Here is a 20750-nt window from a genome sequence, read left to right as displayed (position 1 = left end):
GCAGTTTTCAAAAGTTTAATAATGAGCCCTAAAATTGTGACTAAAGAAATGTTAATGCTAAATACTTCAGATTTATGACAACTCTTTCTCTTCTTTTACCGTAAAAGGTAGTTGAAAGCATACACAAATATGCAACTCTATATATTCATCAACAAAACATTTAAAAATTGATATTGCAAGATTTTGTTCCTTGCATAAATCATTCAAAGGTTGAAACGCTACTAATATTTAAAAATGGGTTGATGTCATCAGATGTCAGCTTGCCTTGCACATAGTAAACAGCAAATAAACCTAACTTGAATAGAATTGTTCTCATTTTTTCACTTTTACTTTTCCATAAACTCAACATTTCTTTGATTTCTCGTTTTTTCTTTGAATTTATATCTCATGTTTTTCAAATTGAAGCTATGTGAAAAGAAATGAAATTAACTGGTAACTGTAAAGTTTAGTATAATGTGCAACAAATATTCTCAAGTATCCATATTATGGTAATCAGGCTGATGCAATATTTATCTCATATCTTATAAAATGTATTTACTACATATACTAAATTTTATGGTGAAACAAGCTAAAAGAGCTTTCTCTGTGACTAATATTTAAGCTACACTTAAATAAAAACTCTCACAGTTTTTGAGAGTTTTCATGGTATTTGTCTTTAAAACACACACACACAAATACAGTGACAAAATGCTTTTGGTTCTAATCATTCAATTATATTTTATATTTTTCCTATCTTTATCTCAAAGTTTGCATGTATTTTTATCATAGATTATCATGTTTTTCCACTTCCTGCATCATTTTTCCCTCTTTTTGGAGGTACCTTGGCAAAATAGTCCAACATGTTTGTATTCCCATGCCATTCATCTGCTGCTGAGCAAATATTTGCTAGGTAATTGTTTTTATCAGAGTGTCATAAATTTCATGAAACTGAACTGTCAGTAAATCTCTTCTCTGCATGAAACAATAATCTATTGCCTAAAATTACTGAACAAATTAAAAACAAATATAGAAAGTTTGAGTTTTTTCTTAATACTCTGAGCTCCTACACATTTTAAAGTGTAAAAACCTCTGACATTTTTTCTTAGAAGTTTAGAAATACTAAGTAACATTCCTTTTAAATGTTACATAGGGTACTGCTGATTCTTTCAGGCCATCTATTTCTCAACACAAGGGCCATACAAGCTAAGGCAACAACTGGTTTCTTTGTTTTTGGATCCAATGCTCAGGAGCAAGTACACACACACATTCATTCTTTCCCTTGTTAAGCAACTGTCCACCATTCTGTAAAATCACAGAGGTAAGAAGGTAATTTTAATTGTATGACACTGAAATGTATGTGACTCCAGCTAGCATTCTTTGTGTTTGACACTTGCAAACTCTCTATTTTCCTCTCATCTCAAGGGGAAGTCTTGGTCTTCCATTTCATCTTTACTTTTAGTGTTTTCTATTGAGGCAAAGTGAATACAATGAAGAGCAGCATGGCTTTTCTGAGTTTGTCTAGTGATAGAAAAAAATAAGAATGTGGAACCTTTATGCAGTTCAACAGTATTTCCTATTAATGACACAGTACTCTTGTTGAGAAGGGATTGGTCTGAAGAATGGCATCTCAAGATAAAGACGATAGAAGCAGAAGAGGAATAAAAGAGGTAATAGTCTGCTCCCATTCTTAAGTATAGCCAATGATCTGAAAAGCTGAGAAATGCTTTGTGGTTTGTTGAAATCAATTCCTCTTTAAGATCTTCGTTTTGGGCTACAACATACTTGTTTCTTTTTTATTGCTGATGTTTCTACATGAATTTATGAAATTGAATTAATGGACTCTATTCTTAATTCAGTTTTCAAAATTTTCAATCGTTTAATATTAATTTGAAAACGAGTCTTTTCAGTTTTCAATTATTTACTCCTCTTATGACTTTATTATCTGATAGAGAAATATGACATTTTAGCTAGTTGTGAATTTGTTGAATTGAAAAAGCATTGTATAATCAATAGAACAATTAGGTTTAAGATTTATTTCAATTACAGATGGGACATTTTACTTATCAGAGCTACTTGTGGTTTGGCTCAGTGGTGAAGTCCAAATATAATGTATAATACATCTTTCATTATAAAATGAATAATACATCTTATATTTTATAATGAAAGATGTATTATATATACTATATATGTACTATATATTATAAGAGATTGTAAAATAATATATATCCTTTTTTGTGTTAAGTATTAACTTTGTAGAAGTTATGGACAATTATAAATGATGTAAAAAATGAAAAGTATTTGTTCATGTTTCAGCAGAGCTAAAAGAAGCATTGGTCTACTGCCCTTGTTTTTGTAATAAGCAATGTTACATGCTTTGTAACAAGCAATGAAGGCGTTGTAAAATTCATTGAGTCAATGGATTTTAAATTTTACAGCCAGACAGGAGGAATCAGTTCTAGCATTGTTATACACCACTGATGACTACAGTTAACAGTAATGTATAGTTTACAATAGCTAGAAGGAGAATATTGATCTTTACCAACACAAAGAAATGATAAATATTTGAGATGATGGATATGCTAATTACCCTGATCTGATCACTCTACAGTATATGTAACATCAATGATGTTATCAAAACATCAATATGTATCTTATAAATATTCACAACTACTATTTGTCAAAAGTAAAAAAAAACTTTTATCATAATTTCTTTAAGAATATACAAGTTTTATATCTTGATTCCAATTAGGGAACTACAGCTTGGACAAATAATTAGTCTTATTGATGTTATTAGGTCAAGGACCAGAAATGAACCTATAACAACTTAACTGAGAGCTCAGTCTGTGTTATACCTCACTAAAGGTAATTGTTCTTTATGAAGTATTTTTCAATGTTGGCCTCTTTAAAGCATTATATTATTTAGAGCAGAATGTATTAATTAAATTAAATTATGCTCTAAATTAATAAAAAATTAATTAAATAAATACCTCGGTGTTTATGTTAGGCAAAGCAGTTTATCAAAATTATCAAAACACTTTCTTATCCTTAAAGCAGCTTGCAATCTCCTGATAGGAAAAGTAATTTTTGTAAAGAGATGTCCTGGCCAGGCACAGTGGCTCATACCTGTAATCCCAGCACTTTTGGATCATGAGGTCAGGAGTTCAAGACCAGCCTGGCCAAGATGGTGAAACCCCGTCTCTACTAAAAATACAAAAATTAGCTGTGCATGGTGGGGTGTGCTTGTAATCCCAGCTACTTGTGATGCTGAGGCAGAGAATTGCTTGAACCTGAGAGGTGGATGTTGCTGTGAACCGAGATCGCATCACTGCACTCCACCCTGGGTGAGAGAGTGAGACTCCATGTCAAAAAAAAAAAAAAGAAAGAAAAGAAAAGTAAAGAAAAAAGAAGGAAAAATATGTCCCAGAGCATTAATTTTGGCAGAAAATGATGTCAGCAAAAGTATAGAGATGGGACAACTAATGATAGGTTTTGGTAGTATTGTGGCTCAATTTAAAATCTATGCATTGTTGTAGCTGCAAAGGAGCCTAGAAAAGAGTTGCTGAAGGACAGTTATGGAACTCCTTAATGGAACAGTGCAAAATCTGAAATGTATTCTTTAAATAGTAGAAACCATTAAAGCTTTTAGAGCAAAGAAATGACATGACAAGCTTGAGTCTCTGAAAGATTATCCCATCAGAATTATTGACATGTTGGAGAATAGAGGGAGAGAAAGCAGTCTGGTGAAAAAAATTCCCAGTGAGATTCCCTGAAGCAGTGTTGAGTGAGTGATATTTAGAAGGCTACTTTGAATATGAGAAAACAGGCTCATTTATCTGGATTATTTTATGTGATTGAAGAAGATAAAATTATCTTCTCTTCATTGGATCTCCACTGGATTTTTGCTTACAGTGGAGGGAGAAAAGAAGACAATGGTATTTGTACAAACATCTCTATATTTTCACAGATATGCATTTTATTTCTTACAAAATCTGGCAATGCCTCAAAGCATTTTAAATTGACCTCTTGCTGCTATGGGTTTGTTTCTGTTAATATGTAAAGGGACTAGGAAAAAGATCAACTCAGAACATCACTGGCAAATGGGTAGGAACCATAGGTCAAATAAAAAATGTGTTATAAACATAAAGGGATGTTCAAATATTAAACATAAATTAAAATAAAAACATACTTTCTTTTAGAACCATTCTGTTAGGCATAGAACAAGCAGTTTGGTAGCACAGTGTGTCGGCTACAGTGGGACGAGACAGACACTGTAATACACTAATAGTGGGAGTATTAGTTAGTATCATAGCTATGGAGGAAAACTTGGCAGTAAAAGCAAAATTTTAAGTGTACCTTCTCAATGACCTAGCAATACTACTTCAAGATCCACACATATAAAATTCATAAGAATTTTAATTTCATATTTATTTGTTTTCATATGAGAAATAAATTCATAGATAATTTTAGGTGAGGAACTATACATATAAATCATGTATAACTTTATCAAAAGTAATCTATTAAAAAATTAGATACCTTTTTGTTATGTAGCTACCCAAAATTATATTAAGAAAAATTGATACAATATTATCTATAAATAGAATGATACATGTATAAAATATATGTATAAAAACCTCTTAATGATGACTACTTCTGAGGGAGCGAAACTCCATCTTGGGAAAAAAAAATCTGATATGTAGGAGATACTGGACCATATATAATGTCTAAACTGGACAAGTTATAAGAATTATAAATGAGAACACCAGGTCATTTCTTCCTTCTAAACTAATTTTTATCCAAGGCATTTCTGAATAGATGGCATTTCGATACGCAACGTGAAAAACTAAGCCATGGGCAGAAACTCTACAAGCCAGAAGAGAGTGGGGGCCAATATTCAACATTCTCAAAGAAAAGAATTTTCAACCCAGAATTTCATATCCAGCCAAACTAAGCTTCATAAGTTAAGGAGAAATAAAATACTTTACAGACAAGCAAATGCTGAGAGATTTTGTCACCACCAGGTCTGCCCTAAAAGAGCTCCAGAAGGAAGTGCTAAACATGGAAAGGAACAACTGGTACCGGCCACTGCAAAATCATGCCAAAATGTAAAGACCATCGAGACTAGGAAGAAACTGCATCAATGAATGAGCAAAATAACCAGCTAGCATCATAATGACAGGATCAAATTCACACATAACAATATTAACTTTAAATGTAAATGGACTAAATGCTCCAATTAAAAGACACAGACTGGCAAATTGGATAAAGAGTCAAGACCCACCTGTGTGCTGTATTCAGTAAACCCATCTCACGTGCAGAGACACACATAGGCTCAAAATAAAAGGATGGAGGAAGATCTACCAAGCAAATGGAAAACAAAAAAAGGCAGGGGTTGCAATCCTAGTCTCTGATAAAACAGACTTTAAACCAACAAAGATCAAAAGAGACAAAGAAGGCCATTACATAATGGTAAAGGGATCAATTCAACAAGAAGAGCTAACTATCCTACATATATATGCACCCAATACAGGAGCACCCAGATTCATAAAGCAAGTCCTGAGTGACCTACAAAGAGACTTAGACTCCCACACATTAATAATGGAGACTTTAACACCCCACTGTCAACATTAGACAGATCAACGAGACAGAAAGTCAACAAGGATACCCAGGAATTGAACTCAGTTCTGCACCAAGCGGACCTAACAGACATCTACAGAACTCTCCACCCCAAATCAACAGAATATACATTTTTTTCAGCACCACACCACACCTATTCCAAAATTGACCACATAGTTGGAAGTAAAGCACTCCTCAGCAAATGTAAAAGAACAGAAATTATAACAAACTATCTCTCAGATCACAGTGCAATCAAACTAGAACTCAGGATTAAGAATCTCACTCAAAACCGCTCAACTACATGGAAACTGAACAACCTGCTCCTGAATGACTACCGGGTACATAACGAAATGAAGGCAGAAATAAAGATGTTCTTTGAAACCAACGAGAACAAAGACACAACATATCAGAATCTCTGGGACACATTCAAAGCAGTGTGTACAGGGAAATTTATAGCACTAAATGCCCACAAGAGAAAGCAGGAAAGATCCAAAATTGACACCCTAACATCACAATTCAAAGAACTAGAAAAGCAAGAGCAAACACATTCAAAAGCTAGCAGAAGGCAAGAAATAACTAAAATCAGAGCAGAACTGAAGGAAATAGAGACGCAAAAAACCCTTCAAAAAATTAATGAATCCAGGAGCTGGTTTTTTGAAAAGATCAACAAAATTGATAGACTGCTAGCAAGACTAATAAAGAAGAAAAGAGAGAAGAATCAAATAGACGCAATAAAAGATGATAAAGGGGATATCACCACCAATCCCACAGAAATAAAAACTACCATCAGAGAATACTACAAACACTTCTATGCAAATAAACTAGAAAATCTAGAAGAAATGGATAAATTCCTTGACACATACACTCTCCCAAGACTAAACCAGGAAGAAGTTGAATCTCTAAATAGACCAATAACAGGAGCTGAAATTGTGGCAATAATCAATAGCTTACCAACCAAAAAGAGTCCAGGACCAGATGGATTCACAGCCGAATTCTACCAGAGGTACAAGGAAGAACTGATACCATTCCTTCTGAAACTATTCCAATCAATAGAAAAAGAGGGAATCCTCCCTTACTCATTTTATGAGGCCAGCATCATCCTGATACCAAAGCCAGGCAGAGACACAACCAAAAAAGAGAATTTTAGACCAGTATCCTTGATGAACATTGATGCAAAAATCCTCAATAAAATACTGGCAAACCGAATCCAGCAGCACATCAAAAAGCTTATCCACCATGATCTAGTGGGCTTCATCCCTGGGATGCAAGGCTGGTTCAATATATGCAAATCAATAAGTGTAATCCAGCATATAAACAGAACCAAAGACAAAAATCACATGATTATCTCAATAGATGCAGAAAAGGCCTCTGACAAAATTCAACAACTCTTCATACTAAAAACTCTCAACAAATTAGGTATTGATGGGACGTATTTCAAAATAATAAGAGCTATCTATGACAAACCCACAGCCAACATCATACTGAATGGGCAAAAACTGGAAGCATTCCCTTTGAAAACTGGCACAAGACAGGGATGCCCTCTCTCACCAGTCCTATTCAACATAGTGTTGGAAGTTCTGGCCAGGGCAATTAGGCAGGTGAAGGAAATAAAGGGTATTCAATTAGGAAAAGAGGAAGTCAAATTGTCCCTGTTTGCAGACGACATGATTGTATATCTAGAAAACCCCATTGTCTCAGCCCAAAATCTCCTTAAGCTGATAAGCAACTTCAGCAAAGTCTCAGGATACAAAATCAATGTACAAAAATCACAAGCATTCTTATACACCAACAACAGACAAACAGAGAGCCAAATCATGAGTGAACTCCCATTCACAATTGCTTCAAAGAGAATAAAATACCTAGGAATCCAACTTACAAGGGATGTGAAGGACCTCTTCAAGGAGAACTACAAACCACTGCTCAAGGAAATAAAAGAGGATACAAACAAATGGAAGAACATTCCATGCTCATGGGTAGGAAGAATCAATATCATGAAAATGGCCATACTGCCCAAGGTAATTTACAGATTCAATGCCATCCCCATCAAGCTACCAATGACTTTCCTCACAGAATTGGAAAAAACTACTTTAAAGTTCATATGGAACCAAAAAAGAGCCCGCATTGCCAAGTCAATCCTAAGCCAAAAGAACAAAGCTGGAGGCATCACACTACCTGACTTCAAACTATACTACAAGGCTACAGTAACGAAACAGCATGGTACTGGTACCAAAACAGAGATATACATCAATGGAACAGAACAGAGCCCTCAGAAATAACTCTGCATATGTACAACTATCTGATCTTTGACAAACCTGAGAAAAACAAGCAATGGGGAAAGGATTGCCTATTTAATAAATGGTGCTGGGAAAACTGGCTAGCCATATGTAGAAAGCTGAAACTGGATCCCTTCCTTACACCTTATACAAAAATCAATTCAAGATGGATTAAAGACTTAAACGTTAGACCTAAAACCATGAAAACCCTAGAAGAAAACCTAGGCAATACCATTCAGGACATAGGCATGGGCAAGGACTTCATGTCTAAAACACCAAAAGCAATGGCAACAAAAGCCAAAATTGACAAATGGGATCTAATTAAACTAAAGAGCTTCTGCACAGCAAAAGAAACTACCATCAGAGTGAACAGGCAACCCACAAAATGGGAGAAAATTTTTGCAACCTACTCATCTGACAAAGGGCTAATACCCAGAATCTACAGTGAACTCAAACAAATTTACAAGAAAAAAACAAACAACCCCATCAAAAAGTGGGCGAAGGACATGAACAGACACTTCTCAAAAGAAGACATTTATGCAGCCAAAAAACACATGAAAAAATGCTCACCATCACCGGCCATCAGAGAAATGCAAATCAAATCCACAATGAGATACCATCTCACACCAGTTAGAATGGCAATCATTAAAAAGTCAGGAAACAACAGGTGCTGGAGAGGATGTGGAGAAATAGGAACACTTTTACACTGTTAGTGGGAGTGTAAACTAGTTCAACCATTGTGGAAGTCAGTGTGGCGATTCCTCAGGGATCTAGAACTAGAAATACCATTTGACCCAGCCATCCCATTACTGGGTATATACCCAAAGGACTATAAATCATGCTGCTATAAAGACACATGCACACGTATGTTTATTGCAGCACTATTCACGATAGCAAAGACTTGGAACCAACCCAAATGTCCAACAATGATAGACTGGATTAAGAAAATGTGGCACATATACACCATGGAATACTATGCAGCCATAAAAAATGATGCGTTCATGTCCTTTGTAGGGACATGGATGAAACTGGAAATCATCATTCTCAGTAAACTATCGCAAGAACAAAAAACCAAACACCGCATATTCTCACTCATATGTGGGAATTGAACAGTGAGAACACATGGACACAGGAAGGGGAACATCACACTCTGGGGACTGTTGTGGGGTTGGGGGGAGCGGGGAGGGATAGCATTGGGAGATATACCTAATGCTAGATGATGAGCTAGTGGGTGCAGCACACCAGCATGGCACATGTATACATATGTAACTAACCTGCACATTGTGCACATGTACCCTAAAACTTAAAGTATAATAATAAAAAAAAAGAAAGAAAAACTAAGCCATGAATTTAGATCTTAAGAACTATTATCTTATAAGAAAAATACATGGAGCAAAGATTAAAAGACACCTTTGTTTCAGGTGAAATATCAATTCCAGGTTTGTTTGGTTTTTTTCAAATAGCTCATGGTATGAATATTTATTTAATGACTTCCTCAGTGAATAGTACAAAATTGCTTTCTATCAGCTCCCTCTCCTGTCTGCTTGGTGGCTTTCTTCACCTTTTTTTTCCTCTATATCCAATAGTTCCAGACCCAATAAATTTTTCTCATACCTTTTTGAAAGAAAATATTCTTATCTGAGATTTCTTTCTTCCATTTCTTTCTACTATATTATATCTTCTGCAACAGTAGAATAATCAGTAAATGTTTCAGGAAGAGGTTTACTTATTGGATGGGTATAAAGGACATACATACTTAAAATATTATACGATTTATCACACATATAATAAAATGTGTTTTTATTTTATAATAACTCATTGCCATAGTAGCCAATCCAAAAAAGCTACCATAGTAATATATCTAGATGTCTTTTTTGGAAAAAAAATTGTAAAATGTTTGCAAGCTTAAATCATTGTATTTTTGCTGTAAAATAAAATTACAATTCACAATTTAAAAGATTTCAGTTTCAGTTTGTTTTAAAGAGTTAGCATTAGGCCAGGCGTGGTGGCTCACGCCTGTAATCCCAGCACTTTGGGAGGCCAAGACGTGTGGATCACGAGGTCAGGAGTTCAAGACCTTCCTGGCTAACATGGTGAAACCCAGTCTGTACTAAAAATACAAAAATAAAAATAAAAATAAAATTAGCCGGGCGTGGTGGCGGGCGCCTGCAGTCCCAGCTACTCGGGAGGCTGAGGCAGCAGAATGGCGTGAACCCAGGAGGCAGAGGTTGCAGTGAACCGAGATCGCGCCACTGCATTCCAGCCTGGGCGACAGAGCGAGATTCCATCTCAAAAAAAAAAAAAAAAAGAGAGTTAGCATTAGACACCACATTTATAGCACAAGTCTGTTTCATAAGATTAGTTTTTTGAAGTAGCAAAACAGACAATAAAAGTGAAAAAATAATATAATTAGGGAACATTATTAATTTCATATGAATATATTCTGTACTATTTTGTTATCACACAGGATTCAAAAGACATTATATGAAATATCTTCCTCTACTTACAAAATATAATCTATGCTGTAAATAATTTTGTAAAGGGAAATGAAGGACATCCCTTTTCCGGCCCAAAAAACAAAATTAAAGTAAAATGTCCAGAAGAGGTAATCACTGTCAAAATGAGCAAATAAAATACGGTCATTAAAATAAAACATGTCACCATCAGCAAACATACATGAATACACAGCATCCAGCCAAGAAAATAGTGATTTTCTTCATATTTAGAATACTACAGTCATTGTATCCACATATATTTATACAAAATTTAAATAATTTTATGCCTTAAAAAGTCTAAGGATAAAAAGAAATTTCGTAAGCATCTATAGCTAAAGATATGAAGGAAGTAATTTTGATTCCTAAATCTACAGTCTCATTTCCTTCTTGCAAAAAAAACTATGAGTTAGTAGTCAATATCATCTTTTACAGGGAAAGAAATGAAAACATAGAAAGGTTATGGTGTTGCTCAGGGAAACACCTGGGTTAAACCTGAGTCTAACAAGCCCGTGCTCTTTTTGTGACCTCACCATATGCCATGAATGTGATTTCTTCTCTCTTCTCTCTCTTCTGTGGAGTTCATTCTAGATGCAGTTGTCAATCCCTAGATTTTCATTTCATTCCATTCTTCTCTTTGTCAAAACCTCCTAACTCACACAGTCTCAGAGTAACAGTGGACCAAAACCTGAAGAATATGCTTTAAATTCACTGATTATAATTCTTTTGATTGAGAAATTAATAAACTAGGGAGAGAAGCATGGTGACCTGTACAAGTCACAGTAAAGGGAAAAACTGAGAAGAAACTCAAATATCATCTAATCTTGAAATAAATATTATTCTCTTGCTTTGGAACAAAATCCCAATTTTTTCAGTTTATCTTAGAATCCTCCAAATTTCCTCATTTTATAATTTTTAACTTCTCTCTTTGCATTAAAAGCATTCTTTCTGTACATTAATTAGCTTTCCTACTGTTTTCCTACACATTTGTTTTGTTTCTGCCTCTCTTCCCACCAACTGAAAAGAGTTTGTCTACGAAGTCAGTTTAATCCATCACCACAATGACCATTTCTGTTCCTCCAGTGTTTCTACAGTCTTTTACAGGTATTTTTTCCTTAAGTTTCTTATTAAGCTGTGTCCTGACTGAACGATTTTCCATCTTTTCATTGTCAGTGGTCAAACTTCTCACTTCCTTTGAATCCCCAAAAGCATATGGTATCAAACATACCAGATTTATTAGAAGTATATATTCAAGAAAATTCTTTGAATAAAAGATGAGATACACAGAATAATCTTTAAATGCTGATGTTCTAAAGATCTCAATATCCCCTTCCACAATTAGAACAGGATTGTGTCTCATTAAAAAAAATAGAATATTTGGGTAGACAGATAAGCTTAGAATGAAAATTGAAGTAAAACAAAAATTTCTTCCTAGACTTAAACCTTTAATGATTTTAATACTGTAATTTTTTTACCATTGAAAAGTAGATATTTTTTCTTGTATATAATATTATGACAGGTATTTTGTACATAAAGAAAGATTTTACTTGTCCAAAATTATACAGCTAATAAGTTTTAAAGTCAAAACTGAACCTAAAATTCAAACACCACATCCTTTAATCCATATGACTCCCTATGTTAGATATATTATTATAATTATTAAAATAATGTTTACTATGACTTCTGCCACTATTACTACTATTACTATTTGGAAATGGCCATATAAGCAAATCTTCATTGGCTTCATAGTTAATCCACTCCTGCAAAATAAGTTTTATCAGCAGCATTAATATATCATACTAAATAAATGAAAGAAATCAGTCTTATTTATAACATATAGAAATGGCATTTTTTTCCACAGCATCTCAGCTACATTCATTTTTACCTTGAATTTGGCTATATCATGAGAGATTAGACGGCTCTGAGATATTAAAGTTAGCAACATAATGAGATGTCAAAACACACCACATTCATTTAAAGTGGTTAGGTGAATCTTGGAACCAAAGTCACTTTAAAATAACTTAGGCACTGAAAAGTAAATGCAGCAATTAGAGAACTAATGTTAGCATGAAATTGTCCAAGCTGGAAAGACTCATTAGGAGAAAAGTAACAGAAGTCTCCAGAAGGAGAAATATTGAAAATCTGTATCTTAGTCACATATACCTCTATGACTGCACATTTCACATTGAATTATATTCACCCTATGGGTGTATTTCCTCCACCAGGTTTGAACTATTTATTCTCTTTTATATTCTTACTTTGTACTGCCACTGTCTACAGTAGACCATTTATGTGAGTAAATTAATGTTGAAATTCCATTAAATTACTCACTGTGGCACTTACTAACAAGACCACGTTAAAGAATGAGAAACAAACAAACACAGTCATATATTTTTAAAACAGTTAATATGTATAATTTTCATAAAATCAATTCTGGATCATTTAACTTCAATCTCAGATAACTACTCCTTCTTACTAAGATTACTGTTATTTGAAAATGTTAAAGAATTGAATGTAAGTTTTAGGAAAATAAAGAACTAAGGAAAGTAAAAATTCAAATAACTAAAATGACTATTCATTGGGCTTCAAGGACATGTTTTATATATTCTTTATTTTATTTGCAAATTGGGTTTATATACTTAGGATATAAAAGACTTCAGATAAAATATTAACCTTTTTAGTCACCGTCTTTTACCTCATCTCTACTACACTTATCGCGCCATCTTTAAATATTCAGTGTTTAAAGAAAAAGAGTCTTAAAACTTGAATTCATTCCCCCAAACACATAAATTGCTTGTCATAATTTGTCAATTAAAGCATCAGGAGAAGGTATCTGTAGAAGCAATGTAATACCAGAAATTCAGCAATATTTAAACTGCCTTCCACTCAATTGCACTATGGTAATTTTATGTTTTATCATATTCAGTTCTACTGAGGAATTTTTAGTGTGTATATTCATTCTAAAACAATTTATATGACATTATTAAAATTAAGCATAAGTAAACTTTGGTTCAGATACAATGACGATTAAATACTATTACGGTTTCAAATTTGTTGTCTGTTAACCTCCTTTAATATTGTAACAGAAAAATTAGAATTTATATACAAGTTGACATTTGAATTTTAAAACACAGAAAAGTAGTGCATATTTCAAGAGATATATTCTCCGCTTTATTATCAAATGCTCTAAAATCGCTACTACCTTTAAAAAGCCCATGAATTAAATTTTACCCAAAATTTGTCAAACACAGAAATATACTCTCATCTACATTTCTTGTTGAGTTTCTGTTTGATTTAGGGCTTCCATTAAACATTTATTACTAGGAAAAAAAGAAAACCTGCCAGTCTGGGAAAAATTAAGAAGTATTATAGGGCAAATGGATGTTCCCTTACATATATGCCATTGAATAAAATCACTTAAATCCTTTTTTCTACTTCATTATAATACTCTAAAAGATTCCCAAGTTTCATAATTAAAACTGTCAAAAAAAAAAACCCTTCTGTCATTTGATGTAGCTGTTGAGTGCATACCAAGTTCATTGTGAAAAAGTTCACATCTAGCAATTAAGTTCTGTAGTTGTTGGTTAAGAGAATGCGGGTATAGCAGTTTCCACTGAGTTAATATAATTGGATCTTAAATTTCTAATCATAAAAGACAATGTTTTATGTATAATCAGTGGCAACAAGGAAATTACATATATTTATATTCTAATATAAGGATTTGATTTGAATAGATACAAAAATAATCAAGATGTCCACAGTCTAAAATTAAGTATAAGCCATAAAAAGCTCTGATCTTCAAATTTAAGAGATGTGAGTTCTAATTCCATCTTTTGCATTACTTGCAATGTTGAACACATCACTTCACCTTTTTATACCCTTGCTTATTAGTGAAGAAACTTTGTTTATTATGAATAGGTAAAAATATGAGCTCACATGGCCCCTTCCAATATTAAATGGTATTTATTCTGTCACTTTTTCCTAAGGGTTCCACAATTAATCATCAATAAATCATAAGATTTGTGCTGAATTTGAATGATACGGTTATTTTAGCATGAACTCTCATTCACCAGCTCACACATTAGAATAACAGCATCACAAAAGGAGGAAGAGAGTATTAAATAGAATTATGAAGCTTAGAGTTTCAATTCTCTTATCAATGCCATAACTTTTGAAATTCTTATCATTGAAAATACAAAATTAGAAAAGAAATAGTGGTCACTAACAAGTTGTTTTAATAATTTTTGCTATATGGGAGATAATATTAAGCCAGTCTTTATCTTTTAGAAAAGAATATGAAGAAGAAGGTTTTAAAATAACAAAATAAGGCAAAATACAATACCTAACAGATTAAACATGAGACTTTTCACAATGTTTTCAGATATATTTGGGGTCAATCTGTTCCAGTGCCCAGGAATTCCTATCATATTTAATGATCATGAAACTGCCAATTAAATAAAAATGTATTTTTAGAAAACAATAAAATTATTTTAAAAATTCCTGTTGTCACTCACCTGTAACTTCCAATAATATTACTTTTAATCATCAGGGATTTTGTCTAGTTTAGTACACTTAAAGGCTCAAGAACAATAGTATCTCAACAAATATTGCATAATTGAAAGTAAGTTCTTGCATGTAACTGAAATGGGAGAATCTAGGTGAATTAAAATAGTTGTTCTAAATTCTTGAGTATTGCCTTTATATTTCGTTTAATTTCAGAAAAAAATCCTTAATACTTCTAAGTATAACATTAATTATTTAAGAAAATAAAGATAAAACTATATACTTAAAAGTAAATTTCTCACAAAATCAACATCCCATTTCTCTACTATTTATGTGATAAATACAAACTCCTACAACTAATGAAATATTTGTAAAAATACATTAATAGACCTGGTTGCAGCTCCAGATACTTTATTACTATCATTATAATATCTCTCGATGAGAGCATCTCAGTATTTTTAGCCTCGTGATGAATGCTTCTGCCAATATTATAACTCACAAAAGGAAGAGAATTTCAATCAATTTTTGATCACCTATATAATCAGCAACATTTCTCTTCCTAAACATATGCTACATTTACTACTGGATAGTAATGGAAGATGAGATGTTCTCCTTTCTGAGTTGTTAGCAGCTATAAGAATGGTATGAAGAACATCTCTACTCCCTTCATAAAATGTTTAAATACATAATTATACTTCTCCAGTCAATGGTTATGAAAGAGAATTTTTGATCATTCAGATAAATGAAATATTCCTTGCCTAAAATGCAATTGCTTATTTGGATTCTGTTCAGTTTAGTCACTTTACCTTTAATTGGCTCCATATTTTCTAGTAAAGATACTAACTATAACAATATTTTTCATAGAAAACTCATAAAATGTATTGGCTTCTTGCTTTTTATCTAGATCTCCGCTCTATGCAAATTGAGTGTGAGAAATATTTGGAAACATGACTGGCATAAGAGGAAATAGGTGAGTCCTGTCGGATCTGTTATGAGAAGGTCATTTGTGAAAATAAATAAATAAATAAAAAGTGGCCATTGGGCAACAAGTTATTTAGATCATTATGAGTTTTTAAGAACCACTTAGAAAAAGAGAAAAAACAACTTTACACCCGTGTTTTAAAATGTATCTAATGAAACATTTTTTGAAACGTTTAAAAATGGCAGTGATCACAAGAAATTCTAGCTTAAGAAATACACGGGAAATGAATATGACTGTAATTTCTTAAGATTCTCATGAATGATAGATCTCACACTATTTTATATTAGATTAAAAATGACAGATTCTTTTTTTTATTTCCATAAAACAGACAATCTTGATTTATTTTTCAGAATTACTTTGTGGCCTCTCTGGAAAGTTCCCAGTTCCCTGCACTGGAGAAAAGAGAAACTACCATACTTTGAATAGCTTTGTAACACTTATGAGCTTATGTTTGAGGAGGGTATAATGTCAAAAATATAACATGCACTACTCTGGGATATAAAACTAAAGATGTGTGTTTTAATTTATGGGGATTAATAGATATAAAATTATCTACAATTAGCTTATGCAAATATTTATAATAGGCAAAACATAACTGAAGTTATACAGTGTTGTGTCAAGTTCTTGGGATTCAATTCAATACTTCAAAATAATTTTGATGAAAGAAATCCATTGTAAAACCAGTTTTCTTAAAAAGCAAATTCATGTTTCCCTTTAAAAATTGCTTTTATAGCCACTGTATTAAAACACTATATTTTGTGTCATTCCATTTAAATAAAATAATTAACTAAAAAACTGTTTAAGTGTCTGGAAAAAATATAAACTAATAATATTCAGTTTATTAGAACCCTTCTAACAATACATATTTGAATCTCCAAAAATCATAAAACAGGATTTCTTACTCGAGTGGGTAGGGAGATGGAATATAGTTCATAATAGTTTTTAATCTTAAATCTTAAGCATTAGGAGTTTTATATACTTCATTACTTTTTAAAATGTACCAGCCTCTAATGTGGAGTTATTGATCACAAATGCTCAGAAAATAGACCTCTGCAGTGATTCTACCGCTTTGAGCTTCCGACCAGTCTCTTTCCTGCTATAAAGTGTTAAGAAGTTCATGTAACATGTTAGCACAGCCTTACAACACGGTTCTTAACATCTTGTGAGAAACACATTACTCTCTTACTTTATGCTTGGATTGTTAGAAAGAAGAAAGAGAGATAAAATCAACTCCTGGAGTCAGAATTTCAAGAAAACAAACTACATGAATGTATGAGTTTATTATTTAAAGTAAGAGAAATAAATTTCCAACGACTTGGTAAAAATTTAAAAACCCGTATTTTAAAAGAAAGTTCAAAGACAATAGGTAATCAAGATACGTGAGAAAGAATGGATTGGGCAAATTACAATATTGTAAATATCTGAGCCTCATAAAATTCTGGATTAGTTTTTGACTGATGAAGGAGACACTGAACTCTGCTACAACTTTGTTTTAGCCAATCAAACTCTCTACAGTCAAATCATCTTCACAGTATTACAGCCATCTAGAGAAGTTTGCATCATTTTTATTTTAATCTACACAAATTATGCCTTTATTTTGTCTAGAAGTAAGACAAACTCCAAAATGCTTTGGCCAGCCTACGTGGGCCCTTTGCCCTTTACTGGCACCCTCTGGTCCGTATTGCTAAGTCAGCTGTGACAGACAATCACACTCCTACCTCTACCCTGAAAGTGGTCAAGATTTTCTAAACTGTGAAGTAAAAGAGACATTTAAAGAAATACATATCAGCCAAACCTGGTACATTTCTAACAGATAGTGCTACTTAATTGGACACATAAGACTGAAGTAAATTTTCACATGCTACTAATTTTAATGATTCATCTTACATAAACATATTCTATGTATAGATTCATGATCTGATTTCAGGTTGGCTCCCTGACTAAAAATTGTTTCAGACCACCTAATACTTGAAGTACTAACTGCTCACCTTGAGAAACATTCAGGTATTTCAGCTATTCATTTAAAAATTCCACAACTGTAGCTTTTTGGATGTATTTCCAAAAGCACCTTGGTGTGCATGTGCCCCACAACTTATAGACAAAGTCCAGCATTTAGTTAATCTATGGGATTATATTTTTATCTAACTTTTAAGAATCTAACTTTCTGTTCAGTTGTCTATGGAATCAGAAAGAAATTAAAATTAGCAGTTTTTCTCCTCCTTTCTCAATTTTCAGAAGTTTTAAATAATTTAAAGGATACACCAATTCCTAAGCAAAAACACTGGCACTTGTAATAATCATTTCACTGACTTTCTATTTTCAGATAGGCTTTAATATCATTCCCTCACACTCCAGCTATTTGTCAAATTCTATTCTTTATATTGCATTTCCCTTTTTATAACTTTAACTCTGATTTTTTTTTTTTTGCCTTTTTCCCTTTAATGGACTTAGATGATCTTTTTATGTAATATCTTTAATTTGTTATCATTAGTTTTATATGACATATTCTTACTCATACCTCTTTTCGATTAGAGTCAGAGTAAACTTATGCCTGTTAAGTTTAAGACTCAGCATACTAGTCCCCACTTAGAATAATTTGAGCATGAAATAGGAGAATATGCAAGCAACCATGAGAATTGCTCAAAATTGACTACAGGCATTTTCAAAAACAGTTAATGACCTAATCATTATTTTTTAAAATACTGAGAGTCACAATATTAATCATAATGAACTCCTTTAAGCTCCCTGTAATGGTCATAAGTACTTCTGTAGTTCTGTTGCAATTCAACAGTAATCGATGATATCTGCATTAATTTTTAAATTTGACTATTTGTCTATAATTTTAAATGCTAGTATTCTAATGAACATCTACTTCTTTCATCCTTATTTCCACAGTCGAAATTGAGAATCAAAGTAGAAGTATTGACCCTCTAAATGATTTTCTCTTTTAAATTAAGAAACAAATGAATGAAATGTAGGTAAGGCATTGAACATACAACAGTTTAAAAGTTTTTTGCTTCTCACCTGCATTTAAATTACCACATGAAATTGTATTTTTCTTGGGAGAACGGTTCTAAGATGTAAAAGTAATATAATTCTAAAATATTTAGTGGATTCTGGTTCTTTCGCAAATAAATGTAGTTGAAACAACTTATTGTTCAGGTCATCAGAGTAATTCTCAGGTTTGTGTATGTGCAAATTGATATTCTCTTCCGTATATCTCCCTACAAAACATGGTAAGGATGTCTGAACATAATTTTTTAATCTATCACAATCCTATACAACCTTTAGAAAAAAGCTCAGCATAATCCAAGATACAGTTTTTCTCAGTCTCACGAACTTTGTAGAACTCCACTTACAGAGCATCCCTACTGAATTTTAACAAGTTATTGCAATGCCAGATGCCCAATTATTTAGTCTCGGAAACTCATTGCTCAAACATAAGGCATACATTCAGTACCTGAGAACGGCATCCTATTTTCCAAACATTTAGTTTCTTTTGTAGAAACATCCTCACTTTATCCTGGCATTTATTGCCTTACAATTTGCAATTTGCGTGTAGGAATTGCTTACGCTTATTTTGGGTGGCATTAGGAGATATAGAAATAGGTTATATTTACTCTTGTTTCAACTTTTTGCCATAAAATTCCAGCAGAAAATAAAATCGTGTTTTTTTTCTTTTATTTAAAAAAGCTTCATCTTACAGTTTTTACATTCTGGCAACATGGCAAGAAAGGATGGCTTTGCAGAAGAGAGTGTGTCAAAAATCCTAAGTGGCTGGGAGATGAAGTGCACAATCACAGAACGCAGTCACTGGCAAAGGAATGTCAGCCACTTACCAATAAGATGCCAGACTCCACTGTCCTTCCTCTGTGACTCTCAATTCCTGTCTCCCATCCTCCTGCCCATCAGCACAGTTCAGAGAGAGCGGTTCCTCGGGTCCTTTGCAGCCTGTGGCAGAGGCGAATTGCGGAGTTCTTAATCATTCAGAGGGAATCCTCCAGCTTGCCCTGCCTCTCGCAGCAGAGGGGACCCAGGTAACGCATCCTCTCCGCCCCGAGCTTTAATGGCACTTTGGCTGCCGCCTTCTCGCAGTTCCGCTCCCCCACGCCGTAGTTGGTTATATTGGGAAGTAGGTGCGGCGCCTCCTGCGGCTGGTGTGTTTGGGGCTCGCGTGTTTTCCTCCAATGCGTCCGCGCGCCCTGCGCCCCGCGCCTCTGACTGGCTGTGTCCTCCCCGGGCGGCCCCTCGCCCCTCCCCGCCCGCCCGCGCTGTCACCGGCGCCCGCGTCCAGCGCCTCACTGCCTCCTGCGGCAAAGGTTCATTGAGCATGTCCCTGGGCTTAACGAACTGTGTGCCTCCAGGAGGGTGCTCTGTGTTTCTCCACTCGTCTCACTAGTCAACCGGCATTTTCCTTCCCTGCTAAGTACAGAGGACCTGCCCCCCTTCCCCCAGCGTTTCTGCTCTGCAACCCCTCCGTATTTAACATTCATAGATTACAAAGCAAACGTGCTGGCTGGAGACGGCACGGGAGATCCAGGCGAGAGTCCCTTCCTCCGCTCCTGTCTTCACTCTGATTCCTGTAGGCCCCGGCTCACACCTCTGACAGCAGCAGCACAGACTGACGCGTTCACTTAGGTCGGTTTGAGAGTGGACTTTTTCACTTTGCAGAATTTTCTTAAGTCCTGAATGGGAAGCACTTCTCTTTTGTTTCTGCACTTACGCGTTTCATCTAAGGACTATCAGGCTCTGCCTGTTTATATTTCTCTTTGATTTGGGGTGTTGACTCAGTTCTAAAAAAAAGCGAAGGAATGGTCTCAGCAACCTTTTTTTCGGAATTTTTATATTACAATGGCTGTAATTGGAAAAATAACACAGGTAGTAAATCCACAGTGTGGCAGCTTTAGT

The 20750-nt window shown here is 34.0% G+C and overlaps 1 protein-coding gene across 1 annotated transcript in view; it reads right to left on the bottom strand.

Annotated features, from left to right (window-relative positions):
- The window catches only part of CNTN5 (contactin 5), a 1335093-nt gene extending 1315005 nt beyond the window's left edge, over window positions 1–20088 (bottom strand). Inside the window, exon 1 of the mRNA XM_024347391.2 lies at window positions 19682–20088. The gene's annotated coding sequence lies outside the window, so the exon portion shown is untranslated. The remainder of the gene's footprint in view (window positions 1–19681) is intronic.
- Window positions 20089–20750: the final 662 nt, after the last annotated feature.

Source organism: Pan troglodytes, chromosome 9 (genome assembly GCF_028858775.2).
Source record: "Pan troglodytes isolate AG18354 chromosome 9, NHGRI_mPanTro3-v2.0_pri, whole genome shotgun sequence".
Classification (NCBI taxonomy): Eukaryota; Metazoa; Chordata; class Mammalia; order Primates; family Hominidae; genus Pan; species Pan troglodytes.
The sequence above is the reverse complement of the archived record's forward strand: the minus strand, read 5'-3'. Positions and strand labels throughout refer to the sequence as shown.